Here is a 20,023-nt window from a genome sequence, read left to right on the forward strand (position 1 = left end):
CAAGAATGGCTTTTTTGAAGCATTATCATCATTTATTATCTAGTGCATGCATTTATAAAGAAAAATTTCTAACAAAGATAATAGAAAGAAATGGGCTGCTTTGTGAGGTAAAGAGTTCTCCAACTAAAAGTCAGTTTATCCCAGAAAGCTTATCATTAAGCATACAGGAGAGGATATGGAAGCACCAGGTAGAAAAATATACTAGATGTGTGCTAAGACCCCTCCAGGGCTGAAGGATTTTGTGAATTGCCTGTCCTCCCTATGTCTGCTGTCTATGAGGATCCCCAGAAGAGCTTGTAGGAAGGTAGGAGGCTGTGGGAACGTTACCAGAGTCTTTTGTGGGCTGGCTACAGTTCTATTGTACTCCAAGAACAGAACACTCTAGGACTATAGTTTACAAACTAGCAGAATCCCCTGGGGATTTAAACATTGCAAATGCTTAGAACTCATTCTGTGGAGATTATAACTCAATAGGCCTCAGTTGGGGACCAGGAATCTGAACTTTAAAAGTGCTTTTCAGATGGTACAACCAGGTTTAGAATCCCTGATCTATAACAGCACCTAGACCAAGACTGAAAAACAACTTCCTTGTTTCAAGCAATCCTTGCTGGGTTGGCCCTATCACTTCAGAAACAAGAAACTGTGTGATCTGCACTTGCTCTTAAACTCTCCAATGCTCAGTTTTTCCGTATGTGGTGATATCCACCCCACAGGGTTGTTAAGAGGCAAAAATAAATCATATGAAATGTGGTACAAATGTTAGGGAGAGGTGGGTGACCACTGTCTCTGAAAGTATGAATGGCTGAGAACTATACGTTCACAGAATAACAGAACAGAAAGTCCTGATGTCACAGATGATAGTGCAGGCACAAAAAGTCTGAGGAACTTGCCTAAGTCTTAATGAGCGCCCCCTATGCTCATATTTTATAGTAGTGGCCTTCCTAGGTAAAGATAATTATTGGATCAGTAGTTGCAGTGGTAAAAGGTTTTCATAGTCCCTATCCTTCTCTGATGATTCTGAAGATGTGTTAATTGCAGGATAGAAAATACAGTCTCCTGAGTTATCTTCCTTTGGCACAGTGGGGAGAATGATAGTGAAGTCATTAGCATGGTGTCGTGATGAGTCAGAGATATTATTAGTACAGCAGTCTTTAAGAATGGGAAGATGATGGAGCCAAAGGGCTGTCCTGTGAAGCCTGGTGGGAGGTACTTACTATGACATCAGAAGAGAGGAATGAAGTCACACAGGAGCAAGAAAGCTCTGTCACTATAGGCTGTGGGCCCTACTTTCTTGGAAGATTTAGAAGTATTTTTTTGGGATCAGTGTCTATAGGAAGAAGACAGGCAAAGTGACCTCACTCTTCATCCCTTCCTATCTTAAGACTAAAAGGTATTGTTTGATGGTGACATTTGTAAACACAAGACACAACAAGATGTTTTAGCTATTGTCCCACTCACTGAAGTCAGCTGAGGGGCCAGGGTAAAGCCTGGGGTTAAAAGAGGCATTATAGCCTATATGTATAGCCTATATGTATATCTTAACATTTGTTACATAGTAGAAGGATCCTTACAACTATTAAGGATGATAACTCATCATGTCACCCAGGATCTAGTGTGATCTGACAGCTCCAAGCACAGAGGTCTCTCATGATTATGCCAGGGAACAAGATAAAAACAACAGCAGCAAACACTCATTTCACAAATGGAGACCCTGAGGCCTAGATAAGGCAAATGACTCATGCCTCAGTGTCAGGACCAGGCCTGTGCTCCAGGGACAACCTGCTACTTCAATCCAAGGGAGTTTTCTGCAGTTGGATATATGAGAGAAAAGAGGGGCTATAATACCATTACCAGATGATCTTGGTGTATGCCCCCCCACCAGTGCCACAGGAACAGGACTCAGAAGCTGGGAAATATGCAGGACTTCAGTCAATAATGATCATACTTACACTGTAACTACAGCTTACAGAACACCTGCTCAGTGCTGGGCAGGGTGTTGGTTTCCTTGGTCATAAGCATTTGTTTTAACCACCATATTATATATAGTAGGCCTATGTCTGTAGCCCACACTATACAGATAAGGGAGGGTGATTGACTTTTGAGGCCACCTCATGGAAGTGATGGGAATGTGTCATGCTGAGTTAGTCTTGTCCTCTCTCTTTTACACACTAATTGGGATGGCTTGAGACCAATGGGGCCAGGTCATTGAACATGGGTCATGACTGTTCCCTCCACCCCAAGAGAAGCAAAAGCAACATTAGTCCTTGAACAAGCCAGGTATAAATCCCATTGCCTTTGGAAGAACCATGAATCCTCTCTCAGTGATGTTTGCCAGGGTCAGACCCATATGTCTGCTTGCCCACTGGGATTCTGGCTTATAGGAAGATTGTTCAAAGGTCTGACTACTTTTGCAAAAGGAAGATCCTTGTTTTCCGTTCTTTCGTCACTTGGGAATTAGCTTGATAAGAATCTGAATTTCATGCATGCCAAGGCTGGTCTCACCCTTCTATTAAGGGGCACACCTAAGACAAGCAGGAATCTATAGCATGCTTGATTCCTCAAGTAGGCAGGATGGTTAGGAAGTGCTTCAATTGATAAGAACAGAATCCAGGAATACATGGGCTATGTCCAGACTGAACTCAGCCAAGTAAAGACCCTTCAGTAACCCTCCAACTGGTCCCTTGTCTACAAGCTCATTAACAAAGAGCTAGCTCACTTGCATCCATCTCTAATCCTTGCATTAAACTTGTAGCCTGGACATTCACCACGGACTTCATCTTCTTGAGTAACTAAATCATAACACCTAAGTTCACTTGAGCTGAGTGATCTTTCTAAAATGTAAATCTTATCAGGTTCTTCTGTTGCTTAAATGGTCAGGGATGCCCAGATTGTCTTGGTCAAACCATTTAAAGCAGCATGATACTGTTTTCAAATTAAATTGAATGTACACCTGGGGCACCTGGGTGGCTCAGTCGGTTGAGTGTCCAACTTTGGCTTAGGCCATGATCTCGCAGTTCGTCAGTTCAAGCCCCACGTCGGGCTCTGTGCTGACAGCTCAGAGCCTGGAGCTTGCTTCGGATTCTGTGTCTCCCTCTCTCTCTGCCCCTTCCCCCTTCATGCTCTGTCTCTCGAAAATGAATAAATTTAAAAAAATAAATTGAATGTATACCTTCAATATATAAAGCAGGTACAGGTATAATTACTCTGCAACGGGGGTAAGTCAGAAGCCCAGAGTGTTTTCTGCTCATGATCCCCATCCCAGGCAGCCCAATTAGTCAAGAACTAAGTATTTGTGATATTTTAATTTTTGTGACTCAAAAAGTTTAGGGACCCCCATGTGATGATGGGACATGATGTTGAGGAAAGGAAAGAAATTAAAATGTATTTCCAAACTACTATCTGTAGAACGTTATCTGCATTATCACAGTACAATAACTTTCTGAGGTTCTTATTATTAATCCCATTATACAGATTTAAAAAAAGATGAATCTCAAAAAAAATATTAAATAGCATACCCATGGTCAAGATGCCAGTGCTCCGATTCCAAGACTCATCTTCCAGCTTCCATGACATGTAAAGACATGGAGCTGATGCAATAGACAATGGAAGAGGCAGGGAACAAGTTTGGAAGGGGAGCAACACAGATCAACTCACTCTACCCAGAGATGTGGCTCTTGGAAGAGCTGATGTTTGAACATCCTTGACAACCGGGTTCCAAGCAGTATAATTTAGAAGCCATTGATCTATAGGCTAAAGTATATAACCCAATAAGTAAAACTCTTGATGTTCTGGGCCCTTCATTTCTTTCTACCCAGCTAGTGCCCAATACTATGCTCTTACCAAATATTATGGCCCGTTTCCAGAAACGATCATGCCCCTACACATCTCCATGCCTATGCCTGTGCTTTTCTTCCCTCTATCTAGAATACCAGTTCCTCTCACTTCCTGACTAGTGCTCACTCTCTTTCTGGGCCACAGTCTTTTTTAATCTGTAAAGTGGGGTTAACATTAAGAAACTCATAGAGCTGATATATTGTGATAATGCAAATAACATGTTTGATGGTTTTAGAATAAATTTTAATTCCCAGTATCTCCCTTTATTATCCCACTTGCATCTTAAGACAAAGAAGAATCTTAATCTTCTCTGAATTCACAAAACCCTGCACATAACCATCACTCAGTAAATAAATGTCTTTAAAGTGATATTTGCAAAGTTACTATAAGAAAGAAATTTCTGTTAGGATAAATAATTTTCTTCATTGAACCAGTGGTTCATTGGTGGTATTGAGTCAATCCAATAGAACAATGTTTTACAACCTTTGGAAATTATTTGCAATATTTTAGTGGGGACCATGCATGGAAGGAACATAACTTTGCCTATCCCTGCTGATCAGGACTTCAAGAGCTCACATTTGCAACTCGGAGAAGAGCAATTAGGTGAGTCACGTATATACATAATTCTCTGCTTTGGTACAACCAGACAAGAAGTTAAGTAAGGAATTTGTCTGATAAGTGGGATGAACTAACTAGACTATATGAAGTTGCTATCTCATATAACAACTTCATACACCTTCCAATATTCCACATCACCATATACACACTAGCCTTCATCTTTCTCCTTTTCATTGAGTTCACTTCCACATTGATCCCAGGTAAAATATGTTCAGGGAAAAGAGAAAAACAGGAAAGGCAGCACTTGGAGGTCTGATGCTCATAAGTGCAAATATAGGCTTGGTGATGTACTTAGATAATCTGATCCAGTCTCCTCTGAAACCCAGAGGCAGTAGCAGAGCCAGGACCAGAGCCCTGATCCACTGCAAAATTCTTGCAGCTTGTATGGGTAACTCCACCCTGGGAGTACCTCCCACACCGGCTACATGTGCCTGTCTTCCCAAGTACACCTCTCTCAAGGTGTGAAAGGAGGCAGACCCTTGTCTCAAACACAAATAACTCATTAATTCATTCAACAAATATTTATTATTTTTTATTTAAATTCTAGTTGGCTAACATACAGTGCAATATTGGTTTCAGGAGCAGATCTCAGTGATTCATCCCTTACATAAAACACCCAGTGCTCATCACAATAAGTGCCCTCCTTAATACCTATCATCCATCTAACCCATCTCTCACCCACTTCCTCCATCAACACACAGTTTGTTCTCTATCATTAAGAGTCTTTTGTGGTTTGTTTCCCTCTCTTCTCTTCCCCCAACCTTCCCATGTGTTCATCTGTTTTGTTTCTTAAATTTCAGATATGAGTGAAATCATATGGTGTTTGTCTATCTATTATTGGCTTATTTTGCTTAGCATAATACATTCCAGCTCCAACCACATTGTTGCAAATGGCAAGATTTTATTCTTTTTGATTGTTGAGTGATATTCCATTACACACACACACACACACACACACATCACATCTTTTTATTTATTTTTTATTTTTTTTCAATATATGAGGTTTATTGTCAAATTGGTTTCCATACAACACCCAGTGCTCATCCCAAAAGGTGCCCTCCTCAATACCCATCACCCACCCTCCCCTCCCTCCAACCCCCCATCAACCCTCAGTTTGTTCTCAGTTTTTAACAGTCTCTTATGCTTTGGCTCTCTCCCACTCTAACCTCTTTTTTTTTTCTTCTCCTCCCCCATGGGTTTCTGTTAAGTTTCTCAGGATCCACATAAGAGTGAAAACATATAGTATCTGTCTTTCTCTGTATGACCTATTTCACTTAGCATTACACTCTCCAATTCCATCCACGTTGCTACAAAGGGCCATATTTCGTTCTTTCTCATTGCCCTGTAGTACTCCATTGTGTATATAAACCACAATTTCTTTATCCATTCATCAGTTGATGGACATTTAGGCTCTTTCCATAATTTGGTTATTGTTGAGAGTGCTGCTATAAACGTTGGGGTACACGTGCCCCTATGCATCAGTACTCCTGTATCCCTTGGGTAAATTCCTAGCAGTGCTATTGCTGGGTCATAGGGTAGGTCTATTTTTCATTTTCTGAGGAACCTCCACACTGTTTTCCAGAGTGGCTGCACCAACTTGCATTCCCACCAACAGTGCAAGAGGGTTCCCATTTCTCCACATCCTCTCCACCATCTATAGTCTCCTGATTTGTTCTTTTTGGCCACACTGACTGGCGTGAGGTGATATCTGAGTGTGGTTTTGATTTGTATTTCCCTGATGGGGAGCGACGTTGAGCATCTTTTCATGTGCCTGTTGGCCATCCAGATGTCTTCTTTAGACAAGTGTCTCTTCATGTTTTCTGCCCATTTCTTCACTGGGTTATTTGTTTTTCGGGTGTGGAGTTTGGTGAGCTCTTTATAGATTTTGGATGCTAGCCCTTTGTCCAATATGTCAGTTGCAAATATCTTTTCCCATTCTGTTGGTTGCCTTTTAGTTTTGTTGGTTGTTTCCTTTGCTGTGCAGAAGCTTTTTATCTTCATAAGGTCCCAGTAGTTCATTTTTGCTTTTAATTCCCTTGCCTTTGGGGGTGTGTCGAGTAGGAGATTGCTACGGCTGAGGTCAGAGAGGTCTTTTCTTGCTTTCTCCTCTAGGGTTTTGATGGTTTCCTGGCTCACATTCAGGTCCTTTATCCATTTTGAGTTTATTTTTGTGAATGGTGTGAGAAAGTGGTCTAGTTTCAATCTTCTGCATGTTGCTGTCCAGTTCTCCCAGCACCATTGGTTAAAGAGACTGCCTTTTTTCCATTGGATGTTCTTTCCTGCTTTGTCAAAGATTAGTTGGCCATGCATTTGTGGGTCTAGTTCTGAGATTTCTATTCTATTCCATTGGTCTATGTGTCTGTTTTTGTGCCAATACCATGCTGTCTTGATGATCACAGCTTTGTAGTAGAGGCTAAAGTCTGGGATTGTGATGCCTCCTGCTTTGGTCTTCTTCTTCAAAATTCTTTGGCTATTCGGGGCCTTTTGTGGTTCCATATGAATTTTAGGATTGCTTGTTCTAGTTTCGAGAAGAATGCTGGTGCAATTTTGATTGGGATTGCATTGAATGTGTAGATAGCTTTGGGTAGTAGTGACATTTTGACAATATTTATTCTTCCAATCCATGAGCACGGAATGTCTTTCCATTTCTTTATATCTTCTTCAATTACCTTCAAAAGCTTTATATATTTTTCAGCATACAGATCTTTTACATCTTTGGTTAGATTTATTCCTAGGTATTTTATACTTCTTGGTGCAATTGTGAATGGGATCAGTTTCTTTATTTGTCTTTCTGTTGCTTCATTGTTAGTGTATAAGAATGCAACTGATTTCTGTACATTGATTTTGTATCCTGCAACTTTGCTGAATTCATGTATCAGTTCTAGCAGACTTTTGGTGGAGTCTATCGGATTTTCCATGTATAGTATCATGTCATCTGCAAAAAGTGAAAGCTTGACTTCATCTTTGCCAATTTTGATGCCTTTGATTTCCTTTTGTTGTCTGATTGCTGATGCTAGAACTTCCAACACCATGGTAAACAACAGCGGTGAGAGTGGGCATCCCTGTCGTGTTCCTGATCTCAGGGAAAAAGCTCTCAGTTTTTCCCCATTGAGGATGATGTTAGCTGTGGGCTTTTCATAAATGGCTTTTATGATGTTTAAGTATGTTCCTTCTATCCTGACTTTCTCAAGGGGTTTTAAGAAAGGGTGCTGAATTTTGTCAAAGGCCTTTTCTGCATCGATTGACAGGATCATATGGTTCTTATCTTTTCTTTTATTAATGGGATGTATCACATTGATTGATTTGTGAATGTTGAACTAGCACTGCATCCCAGGAATGAATCCTACTTGATCATGGTGAATAATTCTTTTTATATGCTGTTGACATCACATCTTTTAAAAAAAAAAGTTTATTTATTTATTTTGAGAGATACAAAGAGCATGATTAGGGGAGGGACAGAGAGAGAGGGAGAGAGAATGCCAAGCAGGCTGTACATGGTCAGCACAGAGCCTGACTCAGGGTTCAATCCCACAAATCATGAGATCATGACTTGTGCCAAATTCAAGAGTTGGACACTCAATTGACTGAGCCAGCCAGGCACCCCAATACCACATCTTCTTTATCCATTCATCAGTCGATGGACATTTAGTCTCTCTCCATAGTTTGGCATTCAACAAATATTTGTTGAGCACTTACAATATGTCAGGCACTGTGCCAGCGCTGAGGAACATGGAGATTTCATTCTATCCAGGATGAGTGATACTGAAAAATAAATACAAGAATGGTGTTATAGGAGTATAGGGCATCATGACAACATTTCACAGGAAAAACTAATATGACTGAGTCTGAACACACAAGGACCCAGAGCAAAGTAGCAGGGACAGTATTTAGAAAGGAAAAGAGGCCATATCTCTTCTAACAAGGAGATCATAAAGGATGGCTATAGGCATAAGTAGTATTGAAGACCCAATAGTGGGAAGCTGAAGTGCCTCACATTTGACAGCTACTGTCTGACCCTTGGAGTAGAGGCAGTATCATCTGTTTAGAGGTAACAGTGAGTATTTTGGAGGTTCATAGAGGAGAAAGGGCATGATGTGTGTGTGTGGAGTGAACACAGAGAAGTATATAGAATCACCAAGCAGTGTTTGGGGCCCAGCATGAGTGGATGGTCATGATCTTATGATGATGCCAACCTGCCAAAGAGTCTGTTTTGATTTTGTTTTTGTTTTTATAGCAGCTAGGCATAACATGAAGGTTTTAGCCAGGGTTGGTGTTTTGTCAGTCAAGTGCAATAAGTCAAAGGACCAAGAACATTTATTATATTGGTGACAGAGTGGTTAAAATAATAAACTAAAGAAAGCAAATGAGTGGGGAGTGGCATGAAGAAGAAGGATCTGGTGGGCAGAGAGGTGGTAGATTCTAGTGGAAATGACCAAGCAGGTTCAAAAGAAGGGACTGAGGTCAAAGGCAGGGGTGTCTGGCTCCCAGTTCAGACACTGCACAACTTTGAACATCTCCTGTGCCCTCTCTGGTGCTCAGTTCCTCATCTATGTGTGTATTGTAGGTACAAGACTGAAATCCTTTCCAACTGGGCCTTTCTATGATGCTACATTGTTGGTTGATTCCTTATGCACCCTGGGATCTGAATCAGATACACTAAGCCCTCAGTAGTGACCCAGGGGTGCTAAGATTATTGGCTTCAAACTGATAATAGAATCTACAAAAACTCCTATCTCTGTCCTAGATTGATCCAACAATAGTGGCCTTAGATTTTCATCTAAAGCTTGCATTAGATTCCTGCAGAAACACTAAGTTCAATTCCCAAGGGTGGCCATTGTAAATGCCCTTGTAAATCATGATCTTCTTATCTTTATGGAAATACTTCTAAGTTTTATAGAGGGAAGGGATGTTCTGGAAAAATACTCATGAGGATCCAGTAGTGATCCAGAGTGATAAAGTGGTAGAATGACATAGCCACAGGAATGTGGGAAGTTGCCATCATAACCACCTGGTTGGGAAGAGCTTTCATATTATCATGGCTCATTCTCTTGAGTTGAGTGCAGGATGTGTATAAAAGGCCTCAGACCATACTGTCTCCTCACTTCCCCTGACCTATCCATTGCTTGCCTGACATTGGGAGGCAAGGTAAGTGTCTTTACTCATCGGATGGCAGTTTGGGAATGGCTGGAATTGCCACACCATAGCTAAATGGGATAAGCCACTCTAGGCTGGAGAGAATGGGAACTAACTGGTAATTTCAGGAAGATCAGGCTCACAGAAATCATTAGATGGCTCAGAAGCAGCAATCCCAGAAGGGATGAGTGTTAATTGAGATTGGGGTCGGGGTGGGGGAAGCTAGTTTTTAGGACAAGAGACACACATAGGGCTGAAAAGTAGAACTGAAGGCCAAGCCCATGATGTAAGAAAGATTAAAAAAAAATAGGAGGTGAAGAAGACATGTGGTATAACCATGGACTCAGGCTAACCACGTGGTTTCTAGAATGCATAAGTTAGAATATATTATAAAAACAAGGTAATACTTTGGAAACTACCCAAGTTGCTGCCTCAGAAGTCAAGAGTCTTGGGAGAATCAGGTCAGTAGAAGTTACTGACCCCTGGCCTGATTTTTCCTATGCCTGGAAAGTGGGGCTTCTCTGCTATAAAGATATGGATCCAGGAGTCATAGAATCAGTTATAGAACTTCAGAATCTGGAGAAAAATACTGATGCAAATTAAGTTTATAGTCACTGAACTTTCAAAACCTTTGCATTGCTTTTCAGAGTAACTGAACTTTTCCCAAGATGTCCAGCCAGCAAACCCAGCAGAAATGTCAGCTCCCTGCCAAGTGTCTTCCCAAGTGTCCACCGAAGTGCCTCGCTCAGGCCCCTCAGGCCCCACAGGCCCTGGCTCCCTGCCCAGCTCCCTGCCCCCCACCTGTCCCCTCCTGCTCTGTCCACAGTTGCTGTACCACTGGCTTCGGAAACTGCTGCTCTCTGGGGTCTCATCGGTTTCCGGATGTCTGTCTAGGCCCACTTCAGCCTTCCAACTGTTGGGAGAGGGAGTCCTCTGGGTGTTCCAGTTGCCATGGATTTGGGGGCTGCAGCTTTTGATGAGCTTTGGTTCATCCATAGCCAAGGCTGAGCCTGGAGTTGACGACATTCCTCACTCGCACCTTGTTCTCATTCTCCTCCTGAACTAAGATGCCTAGATGTGTACTTAAAGAATTCCTCTTTTTGCTAAAAACTTCAGACCTCTTGGCCTTGGCTCTTTCCTACATCAATACCTGAATGCTACAAAAAAACTCTGCTTCCCAAAGCCTTATCAACATGTAAAAATAAAGCCTATCTTTCCTGGCACCCTGAGCTCTTTAGTGTTTGTCGATGCCCCCATCCTCAGTTCTGGGGAGCCCCTATTAACCTGGATTCTTCAAGCAGACTCCAGAATGAGCCAACTATATATGGGAAATTCCCACCAAGGGAGGTCCCAGACATGGGCCGTCTGAGAGGGCTGTGGAAAGGAAAGATCCAGAGGGGAGCAATGGGGTACTCCCAAAACCTGAGTGACCCTGTTCCAATGATGTTGCTGCCACCATCCATGAGGTTTCTTCCTATTCATTAGGGACACTATGATCCCCAGCCCTGAAATTCAGCCTCCAGACTCTTTTGACTTGAGGGAATCTCATCCTTAAGAAAGAAGTGGCACAGGGATACTTGTTTTCAGACCTTGGTTCAAAAATCCATGACAAATACTCTCCTTGAACATATCTACCTGACTGAGTCCTTCACTACTTCTCTTCACCCAGGAACTGGAGTCTACACAGTGACACAGCACAATTCTTCTGAGACACTTTTGCTGTGTACCCTTTGCGGTTTCTTTTCTCTTTGTATTCAATGGGACAAATGGTATGGATTTGGGGCAAGTTCTCAATATACTGTCCTTTTTAACCCAGCAGTCAGCATAGGCAACAGCAATGTTCATGCCCATCCTCCAGGACTAGGCTTCTTAGCCACAGGATCGAGACACTGGTGTCTTGGGGGCAGTGGAAGACAAAGGGATGGAACTATGGTCAGTGCTCCTATGGTCAGAAGTTGCACATAATCCACATCTTATATCAACCAAGCCACAGCTATGTGAACATCTGGGCTCATGTGGTGGAGTGAGTCTGACACCTGAATGCCATCCCCTAGGTATGCTGTAGAAGAGAGACTGAGGGCAACTGCTCCAGGCCATCCTCTTGTACCAAAATAAATTATTAGAGGTCACAGCATTGGAAGTCATGTGGCATTCAGGTCACTGAAAGCCACATTCTTTTACATCCCAATCAACCTTCAGTCTGAGAAAGGAAATTGCTTGATCAGTGGTTTTCAACCTCTGAAAAAAGCAACAGTAGGCATCCAGAAAGATGTTTCAGAGGTTCTTGAGATGTCTTTGAGAGAGAAACTATGTGTGTGCTTATTTATTTAAAATTCTGTGATAATATTTAGCATGCTTACTCAAAAGTGTTAAATAACCAATGATAAATGGTAACATCTTGGAGGTCATCAGGATCTCCAGGCAATCTGGGCCATTAGCATAATTAGCAGATGTCAGAGTAAAAATGTTGTAACAAATTAGGGTGCATTTAAGGTCTTAGTCATATTTATTGATTTAATGGGAAATATCTTTTTTCAACATTCTAGCTTTATTCTTTGAAATAATATTTTCAAACTCAAACTCACTCCTTAGCTCTAGAGGAAGTGCAAGTGATCTGACAGGTGAGGTTGTGAGAGCCTTTCCTCGTGTGTACACTTCTTTGCTTGTTGTTGGTAGCTGGGGGAGTGTATCTGTGGACCAGATTCTGTCCCAATCCAGGTACCAGGTCTTAGACTTTGGAATAAATATTATGGCTTCCATTTTGACCATGGTACAAGTTACATTCTTCAATGCTTTACTGACCATCTGTCTTACACCTAAATCTCTCTCAATTGATTCAGAGTTTGGAGAATAAAGGAATGTGATTAATTAACCCTCTCAAAAATTAAGAAGAACGTAGCTCTGTGCTGGATCCACCCATCCTTTATATACTGTATTAGGTTATACGCAATTTTACTCACACAAAATTGTACTACAGCTTGTTTCATTAAATGTGATACCAAGTAAGTCCAGATGCATCAGTGTCTTATGGTAAGGTATCTTAAGAACTAGTAAACAAGTCATATGCCCTATGTAATAATATAATGCTAAAGCTAATCTGAGTACTGTGTAAGTTTTCTTATCTGGCTATATTTATAAAAAACTTATTTTAAATAAAGATAAAATAATTTTACAAATGGATCATTGATTAAACAGAAAAAAAATTAAAGAGTAATCACTGCTGTGCCCAACAGAATGTTCAGGCTTAAAATAAGACACGTTATATAGTACTGGTACCACATGATTTTCAACTAACAATAACTACATTAATTATAGCATACAAAATTAATGCCTTCAGCCCAAAATTTGATCTGAACATACCTTAAAGTAGCACGTTATAATTATGTTTATTGTCATCAGGATTCATCATTTACGGTGGTTAGGAATAAGGTAACTGGTCTGACATGTTTAATGCAGTGAAATTTCACAAGATCGTTTATGCCAGCTACTTCCTGACAATTATAATCTTGCTATAAAGTATAACATACATTCACTTGAAATAGGTAATGTTAAAAGTACAGATAAATTTAAATCTGGATGAGTGCCTGGGGGCTCAGTTGATTAAGCATCCGACTTCGGCTCAGGTCATGATCTCACAATTCATGAGTTTGACCCCCACACAAGGCTCTGTGCTGACAGCTCAGATTCTGTGTCTCCCTCTCTCTCTGCTCCTGCCCTGCTCACACTCTGTTTCTCTCTCTCTCTCTTGAAAATAAATAAACATTAAAAAATTTTTAATAAAAAAATTAAGAAAAATTTAAATCTGGCAATGAAAACTCATTTATATTATATCAAAAGTGGATTCCCACATTTTACAGGAGAGAAAAACATATACCACTGTAGAATAGCTTGTTAAAAAATCACATACAATTGACACTGTAATAAGGATGTTTATGACTGACTAATTTAGAATTACAGTTGGAACATTTGCTCATAAAGAAGTTCAGAAATATTCCAGTATGACATCAACCACACTTTGTGAATTACCTTAAAGGTTCAGATCATGAGATATTTATAACAAAGCTCAAGAGGAGTATAGCTAAGAATCTTTCCATTTTGCTTATTTTGTTACAGTATGTTTAGGCAAGTAAATATAAAGATGATTACACATACTTAACAGAAGAAAACAACTTTATATATTGAGATTGGATTTTTAACACATTATTAAATACATAGGGAAAATGTGATGTTTACATACTGATATTGCAAAGGCAAAAGGCAAGAAAAATTGCACGAACTGTGCTTTGTATAGACACTATTGTTAATATATATTGAAGTACTTGTGTGTGGCGTGAAAAATAAATGGATTTAATAAGATGCTGAGATATTGAAAGACAAGATCTGATAACCATTCATAAAAATTGGCTTTAACTTGCCAGATTTCTAATAGTATTTGTATGAAATGAGAAGAAATGGCATTTATGTCTTTATATCACAGATCATTGCCAATACAGAGACAACCTCCTGGTGTAGATATTTTAAATGCAATAAGAAATTACCATTTTGTTTGTTGTCAAACATCATTATGGTTGTCGAAGATCTCATAAATACATCATGGTTGCCTCAGTTGCCAAATTTTTCTGATTAGCTTAATAAACTGAAAAAGCTCAACATATACGGTATTGCAATGTAACTGTGTTTAAAACAGAAAATCAGATACAAACAATGAAATGAGAGGGTTTTTTTCCCAAATTTTAATTCCAGTGTAGTTAACATACCATGTTATATTCGTTTCAAGTGTACAATATAGTGATTCAACAATTCTATACATTACTCAGTGCTCGTCAAGATAAATGTACTCTTAATCAAATGAAAGCTTTTGACTCAACATAGAAGAAAGTAAATTCAACTTTTTAAACATTGAATTGTTAGTAATTCATTAAATAAATATTTATTAAGCACCTACTGTGTGCCAGGCATTAATCTAGCAGTTGAGGATATAGCTATAAACAGAAAGAAAATAGTCCCTGCGCTCATGGAGCCCAGAGTCTAGTGGCAGAAGCAGATAATAACTGCACACCGGTAAACAATATATTAGATGCTACTAAGTAGAATGGAGGAGGAATAAAGGAAGGTTGGGGGCACAGAGAATTCTGGGGGGAGGCAGTTGATACAGTATGGTCAGGGAATACCTGTGTGATAAACTCTTCTTATCAGGAAGCAAAGAAGTGAACCACACGAATATCTAGAGTGATAGCATTTTAGGCAGCAGGAACAATGAATACAAAGTTTGGGCAGAAACACACTAGATTCTAGCTGGAGGGAGGGAGTGGGTGTCTGGGTAGGGGTAGGATCATAGAGATAACTTATATTCTGTTATGATGTGTTCACAAAATTTTCTTTTTATAATAAATGGAATGGGCATGCATCAGAAGGTTTGGGGTGGAGGTGTGCCATTACCTGACTTATATTTAAAAGTATAATTTTGGCTGTTTTGTTAAGAATAAACTATAGAGATTAAGGGCAGGTCAGGGTGCCCATAGAGAAGGCCACCACAACAATCAAGGCAAGAGCTAACAATGGTGTGGACAGAATATTTGTGTTGGAAGTGATGGGAAGTTTTCAGACTCTGGACATATTTTGAAGACTTAAGCAACAGGATTGCTGAAGAGATATAAGCATGTATGACAAAAAGGAGTGAGAGAATGTTTCATCTGGTCAGCAGGAAGGATGGAGTTACTTTCTTTTTGAGAGAGAGAGAGAGAGTGCATGTGAGTGAGTAGGGGTGAGGCAGAGGGAGAGAGAGAGAGAGAGAGAGAGAGAGAGAGAGAGAATCTTAAGCAGGCTTCATGCTCAGTGAAGAGCCGGACATGGGACTCAGTCCCACAACCCTGAGATCATGACTGAGTCAAAATCAAGAGTCAACTGACTGAGCCACCCAGGCAACCCCCCCCCGCCCCAACTTTTTTAGGATGGAAATACTTTTAAAGAGATAAGGAAAACTTTAGGAAAAATGGAGTCGGTGTGTTTATTTGTTTGTTTTGATGGTTGATACAGGATGGTAACACCTGGAGAGAGAAGAGCACATCTTCAATGAGTAGGCCTCAGGATGCTCCAATGCCTAGAAATCAGGGACATGAGAACTGACTATTGAGGGAAAGTGAGGCAGAGTGGTCAGTGAAGAGTATGGGACCAAGACAGGGTGATGGCCAAACAACCAGGCAGAGGAAGCACTTCCAGAAAGAGCGAGTGCCTACCCCAGTCAGATGCTGCTGTTGGTGCCAGCCCCATCCATTGTATCTGGCAACAGGGAGATCAGCAGGACCTATGTAAGGGCATTTGGTGAAAATTGTAAGGATGCAAGCTGGGTGGCTAGGTTGAAAGAACTGGAAATGAGAATTCTGAGCAGTTTTATGGTACATAAAACAGGAAACAGAGTGTTGACTTGAAGTGGATGTCAGATTGAGGGAGAGAGTCAGAGACAGAGACTGATTTTTTTAAAGAATATATATGTATATGTACATATATGCAATATTTTTACATGATGATGGGAATGATACAGTATAGGAGAGAGGATGACTGCCAGTAAAATACTCTTGGGTAGATGAGAGGGGTGGGATCCAGGGCATCTGGGGTGGAACAGGCCTCAGACTGGAGTAGTGGGTAGTTCCTGCATGGGAGCAGGAAGGAAAACAATATTACCATGTAGCTACGAATTGCAGGTATGTTAGCAGACAAGAGCATGTCAATATTCTCTTCTGATTGCTTCTATTTTCTCCATGAAACAGAAAGTATGTTCATCCACTGAAAAGGAGGACAAGAAAGTAAGTGCCAGGAGTTTGAGGAGAGCTGGGATGTGGGCTGAGTTGTCCAGGGCAGTGACAGAGTGAACAGACTTGAGATCTGCAGTGAGATTATCATGTACACTCATGATCACGTTCATGAAGTTGAAATGAAATCAATTTGGTACGGCTGTGTGTTTCTATGTAGTCACTCTGTGGTTTGTGGTTGCTGAGAGCCAGACAGAGCCAGCTTCATGGTTTTGCTAGTAGAGTTCAATGAACAGAAGAAAGAAGAGCAAGAGAGACATGGATTAATCCAGTGGATGACAACAACACATGGGGTTTACACTGGGCAAGAAGAGAAATGAAGATGTGAAGCAATAATGCCAAGTCAAGGTGATAGAGTATCAATGCACTGTGGGGTCAAAACCTCTCTCAGTTGAGATCCTGGAGGAAACCAGTCAGAAACACAGCAGGTGAGTGGTTTGAATGAGATATTGTGGAGAGGTTGCCATTGTTAATAAGGATGAAGTCTAAGGTGGTAGAAGTGGGAATGGATAAAAGGTAGGGTGAAGGACAAACCATTTAGAGGTGCAGAGGTCAAGGGATTATGAAGCAAATCATCAAGGAAATCATTTTTGTGAACATTAAAATCACCAAGGGTCACAACAGGAATAGTGTGGGATAGAGTAAATGTGGGCTAAGTGTTAAATGACAAGTGGGAATCTAGCCATCCTGTGGGAAAGACAGCCATCCTGTGGGAAAACTGTGGAGGATCCAGGTTTTAGTGAAAACAAGAAGGTGGAGGGGAGGAGTAAAAATGGTGGGGGAGTAGGAGAACCCCAAACCTCATCCCTCGAACACAGCTAGATAGTTAAATCATTTTGAACACCCAAGAAATCAATCAGAAGTCTGTGAGAACAAAAACTGCAAGTCTACAAGTAGAAAAGAGACCATGTTTCAGAAGGTAGAGGGTGTGGAGAGTTGACTTGGGGGAGACAAAGCTGCAGTTAAGGCAGCAGGGAGGGAGCACTGTTTATGGAGGCTACCACAAAGTATTATAAGTAGAACACAAAATCTGAACTTTTAGAAGTCTGCTACTGTGGGGAGATGTGCCTGGCTTACAGGTGCTCAGGAGACAAAGCAGGGAGGAATCCCAGGAGTGGCAGCATGGTCTGAGTTGCAAGAATGATAGGTGGTGCCAACATGCTGCACTGTTCCCACGCAGAGGAGTGGAGACACTGGCTGAGAGCAGCAAGCTGAGGCTTTCTGCTCTGTTTTACCATAAACTCTGAACTGCTGTGTGATTATGTGACCACTTTCCTGGCATGGGCTGGCAAGGCAAAAGCACGGTGAGACTGTCGCCCAGAGGAACAGTGCAGGTCCATCCCATGAGAGTCCCTAAAGTTTGGAGTTTTGAACTCAGTTGCACACCTGAGGAAAACAAAAAAAACCTCAGACCCAGGCAGTGCGAACGCAGGGTTCTCATGGAAACCAGGCAGGGACACAAAAGGGGTGACTGATTGCTCTTCTGCGAGGGTACTCTGAAGAATGGGGAGGCATGGTCTTTCAACTCTGGGGCTAAAGAGTGGAGTGCTGCCATATTCATCCTGCTCATCAGGAGTAAAAGACTTGAGGGAGCAAAACAGCGTCACCTAGTGGAGGCTAGAGCCGCTTACACCAAGCCCTGCACCCCTGAGCCCTGGAGGCGAGTTTCTACTCCAGCAAGTCTACCTAAGAAACAGTGCAACAGACCTCTCCCCAGAAGACCAGCACAACTCACTGACACCAAGTCTACAGACCACTGAGTGCTGCAAAACTGCAGCTCTGGAGGAAATAGGATCTAGCTTCTTTTTTTCCTTTTGTTCTTTATTTTTTATTATTATTTTTTCATTTATTTCCTTACTTTTTCCAATTATTTTTAATTTTTTATTATTTCTAATTTATATATATAATTTATATATATTATATACATATGTATGTTATACATTTACTTTTTGTTTATTTTCATTTAATTTTGTTTTTTTTCATTTTTGGATCTAGATTCTTTTTTTTTTTTTTCAACGTTTTTTTTTTTTTTTTTTTTTTTTTTATTTTTGGGACAGAGAGAGACAGAGCATGAACGGGGGAGGGGCAGAGAGAGAGGGAGACACAGAATCGGAAACAGGCTCCAGGCTCCGAGCCATCAGCCCAGAGCCTGACGCGGGGCTCGAACTCACGGACCGCGAGATCGTGACCTGGCTGAAGTCGGACGCTTAACCGACTGCGCCACCCAGGCGCCCCGGATCTAGATTCTTTTAACAAGCTGAACAAAACACACACAGGATCCAGGGGCCTTTTTGTTTGTATTCTTTGTGTTTTTCTTTCTTTCTTTCTTTCTTTCTTTCTTTCTTTCTTTCTTTCCTTCTCTTTCTTCTTTTCTTTTCTGGACAAAATGATGAGATAGAGAAATTCACCACAAAAGAAAGAACAGGAAGTAGAACCCTTAGACAGGGATTTAATCAATACAGATATAAGTAAGATGTCTGAACTAGAATTTAAAACAATGATTATGAGGATACTAGCTGGGCTTGAAAAAAGAATAGAAGACACTAGAGAATCCCTTTCTACAGAGATAAAAAAAACTAAAATCTAGTCAGGCCAAAATTAAAAATGCTATAACTGAGATGCTAACCCAACTGGATATCATAAAAATGAGACTGGTTGAAAGAGAGGAGTGAATTGGTGATATAGAAGATAAAATCATGGGAAATACTGAAGCTGAAAAGAAGAGGGAAAGAGAAGTAATGGATCATGAAGACAGACTTAGGGAACGCAGTGACTTATTAAAATGTAATAACATTCAAGGGTGCCTGGGTGGCTCAGTTGGTTAAACATCCAACTCTTGATTTTGGCCCAGGTCATGATCTTGCAGTTTGTGAAATCAAGCCCCACGTTGGGTTCTCCCCAGGTATGGATCCTGCTTGGGATTCTCTCTCCCTCTCTCCTGCCCTCCCCTACTGGTGAGCTCTTTCTCAAGATAAATAAATAAGTAAATAAATAAACATTAAAAAAGTAATAACATTCATATCATAGAAGTCCCAGAAGATGAAAAGAGAGAAAAAGGAGAAGAAGGTTTATTCTAACAAATTATAGCTGAAGATGTCTCTAAATCTGAGGAAGGACACAGACATCAAAATCCAAAAGCACAGAGAACTCCCATTAAATTCAACAAAAGCTGGCCAATGCCAAGGCATATCATAGTGAAACTCACAAAATAAATAGACAAAAGTGAATCCTGAAAGAAGCAAGGGGAAAAACTCCTCAACCTACAAAGGAAGATAAATCAAGATCACAGGGAAATATACTGCAACAAAGGCCTACATCAAACAGATAGAAACAAAGAGCGGACTCTTTGAAAGAATTAAGATCTGTTTACAGAAACTTGGCAGTCCAGAAGGCAGTGGCAGGATATATCCAATGTTGTGAATGGGAAAAAGATGGAACAAAGAATCCTTTATCCTGCAAGCTGCTATCCAGAATAGAAGGAGAGATAAAGAGCTTCCCAAACAAAAACTAAAGGAGCTTGTGACCACTAAACCAGCCCTGCAAGAAATATTAAGAGGACTCCTTAATATCTAGTCAGGCCAAAATTAAAAATGAGTGAGTGGAGATAATAACTCCACAAGAAAAATAAC

At 40.8% G+C, this 20,023-nt stretch overlaps 1 long non-coding RNA gene across 1 annotated transcript; it reads left to right on the plus strand.

The window, feature by feature from the left end:
- Positions 1-1,258: 1,258 nt before the first annotated feature.
- On the plus strand, positions 1,259-10,808 carry LOC122241269. Its single transcript, XR_006221311.1, has 3 exons — positions 1,259-1,390; positions 4,345-4,437; positions 10,233-10,808. It is a non-coding gene; the product is annotated as an uncharacterized LOC122241269 (long non-coding RNA).
- The last annotated feature ends 9,215 nt before the right edge of the window (positions 10,809-20,023 follow it).

This window comes from Panthera tigris, chromosome C1, assembly GCF_018350195.1.
Source record: "Panthera tigris isolate Pti1 chromosome C1, P.tigris_Pti1_mat1.1, whole genome shotgun sequence".
NCBI classification, from domain to species: Eukaryota; Metazoa; Chordata; class Mammalia; order Carnivora; family Felidae; genus Panthera; species Panthera tigris.